This window comes from Frankliniella occidentalis, unplaced genomic scaffold, assembly GCF_000697945.3.
Source record: "Frankliniella occidentalis isolate FOCC.00 unplaced genomic scaffold, Focc_3.1 Scaffold461, whole genome shotgun sequence".
NCBI lineage: Eukaryota > Metazoa > Arthropoda > Insecta > Thysanoptera > Thripidae > Frankliniella > Frankliniella occidentalis.
The window spans coordinates 195,191-197,666 of NW_026267579.1; the positions used below are offsets into that span (position 1 = coordinate 195,191).

Genomic DNA, 2,476 nt, shown 5'->3' on the forward strand with positions numbered 1-2,476 from the left:
CCCGCCCCGCCCCGCCCCGCCTGCGGCTCGCGAGGGGGGTGGGGGAGCAATGATGCAGGCTGTGAAAGTTACGACACCCCCGCCCCGCCGCCAGTTGCTTCACCTCAAGCGGGCCGCCGCCCTGCTCCCCGGCCTCACCGGTCGCTGTGCCAGTCCCACCCTCTCGTCCCGTCGTCGTCGGCGTCGCTACCCCCTTCGTGACCCGAGCGTGTAGGGAGGGAGGGGGGTGGGGAGGTGGGAGGCCCTGGAGAGACGGACGGACGGAGTCCAGGAACCCGTTTTCGTGTAGTGACGGTAGTGTGGAATGTGACAGGCGCGGCGCGGCGGCCTCACGGTGCTGGTTGTGCGAGCCGAGCAGGGGGCGGCGAGCGGGGGTCTCTGACCCTGACCCCGGCCTTGCCTCGCCCGCGCGCCCAGCCTGCGAGAGGGACCCCATACGTTCAAGCCCTTCTGCAAGCGTCGCCACCTGGACAGGTAACCGAGAAGGAGCGAAAATGCAGAAGGAAAAAACTGAAAGGAAGGAAGGGGGAGCGGGGTGGGGTGGTGCACGTTTTCAATGCACCAGCTCGAGCGGTGGGCGTGTGAGTACACGCCGACCACTTGCACGTATGTGTGTGTTCCTCATGGAAGAGTCGGTGTGTTGTAGACAGTCCCGAAGACTGTCTTGTACCGGATGGCATAGGGCGCTCGGTTGTTCAGTCAGACGACCAAACTTGAACGCGCAGGGCTGGGCTGACACTCCATTGGTTTGACCACCCAACACTACCCAACACACCCTCTCTTAGTCTGTCAGGGGATCGAAATCGAGGCTATTGGTACACATTGCTCTCCATCTCCGGTTGCGTATGGCCAATGTCACTGTGCTACAGTGCTACGAGGGTTTCTCTGTACACACGGTGAAATTCACCGTGAGCATTTTATTACTGAGCGGTTGACTTGGTTTTGGTCGAACGAGAGCGATGCGAGTATAGGTCCTGGAGGAGCTCATTTCACCCGGACTTGCCTGAGCTGAAAGGGGCGTGGCGGGGGGAGAGTCTGGGGCATGTCTGGTCGGCCGTCCACATCCACTGGAGAGATCGGGCCTGCCCTGCGGACGGAAGGGTTGTCGCCTAAGCGCCCCCCCCCCTCTACCCCTCTCTCCCGCTCGACCGACGCCCTCGCACTGCTGGCGGAGCGTTTCCTGCTGGAGTGCGTCGAGGACATGCCCGATCCCACAGGAGCCCCGCAGGACCCGCAGCAGGACCGCGCAGGTAGACAAGCGCGTGTCAGGCAGGCACCACGGGAGGGTACCACTACTGTACCCGGCGGCTAAGCGCGCGGACGCGGAGGATGTTGGAATCCAGTTTGGACCCCGCGTCCTGTTCACCTTGCAGCGGCAATGCCGCGCTGGTGCGCAACTCAAATTAAGGAATTAGAAGTACAGTCTTTTTCATGCGAATCGACTCTTTTTATTATTTATCCTTCCCCTCAAGTTATGCACGGTTTGGCATGGCAGCAACTCCTCTCCGATCCGTGCGGCTGCACCCTCCTGCTTTTCCCCCAGGCGGAGCGGCGGCAGCGGCGGCTTGTCTGTAAAAGCGATTAAAAATTATATCCTTTCTGTCCGTTCGAATGAGTGGCGCATGAATGAAGCTCGCTGGGTTGGCGGCAGCCGTGCTGGGCAGTCCGGCTGTCCCGCCGCCGTCGCCCCCGGGCACCCAGCAGCCCAGCCCAGCCCATGCCGGCCAATGCAGGGCGAAGACACACGGTTCGCACTCACTTCAACTTCAACTGCAGTAGTATATGCCTTGCAGTGCAGTGCCCCTTTCCTGTTTTCCGGACGGCCCCTCCGCAGTGCCAACGGGACTCCCTCCCGCCCGCCGCCGTGCCGTCCTTGCTGCCCGTCCCGTCCCGTGAGCCGTCCCGTGAGCCGTCCCGTGAGCCGTCCTGTCTGGAGTGTCCGTGCCCCGTCCCGGCTCGTCCTGGCCCGTCCTGGCCTGGCCCGTCGGGCATACCAGCGATACCGACGCGGGGACCAGGTGTACCCGTCCAAAAAGTGTAGTTCCAGCCAGCTCCGCATTAAAAAAACGTTTTTCTACGTGTGTAGTGCATTGTGCATGTGTTTCCGTGTGGCGCAAGCACGAACTCTCTCGTTTCATTTCTCCGATGGACCGCCGGTCTTTCTCTACGCGACAATCATAAACGCCCCCCCCCATTTTAATTATTTTTTCGTCATTTAATTTTGTTTTTCGAGTGTATAACCCGCGCGGGTCTCCTTCTCCTCGCTGGCCGGTGCCGCTTCCGGGCGCGACTGGTGGCGTGGCGACGCACGTGTGCGTTTGGCCTGGGCGCGGCCAAGGACGCGGGGAAGGACGAGCCGCCGGCCGGGCCAAGCTCACACCGAGGCGAAGGGCCCTGCTGCTGGCGAGGGGTCGACAACTCGAAAATCTAGTGTACACACGGGCGCACTGCAAAAAATTAGAGTCTGATACAGAAC

General features: G+C 61.7%; 2 protein-coding genes across 2 annotated transcripts in view; both read left to right on the forward strand.

Moving 5' to 3' along the window:
- The window catches only part of LOC113206159 (MAP kinase-activating death domain protein), a gene marked incomplete in the record, with an annotated part of 33,137 nt that overhangs the window by 22,048 nt on the left and 8,613 nt on the right, over positions 1–2,476 (forward strand).
- LOC127751397 (RNA-binding protein fusilli-like) overlaps positions 260–2,476 on the forward strand; it is a 63,661-nt gene continuing 61,444 nt past the window's right edge. The window contains exon 1 of the mRNA XM_052274909.1: positions 260–474. The gene's annotated coding sequence lies outside the window, so the exon portion shown is untranslated. The remainder of the gene's footprint in view (positions 475–2,476) is intronic.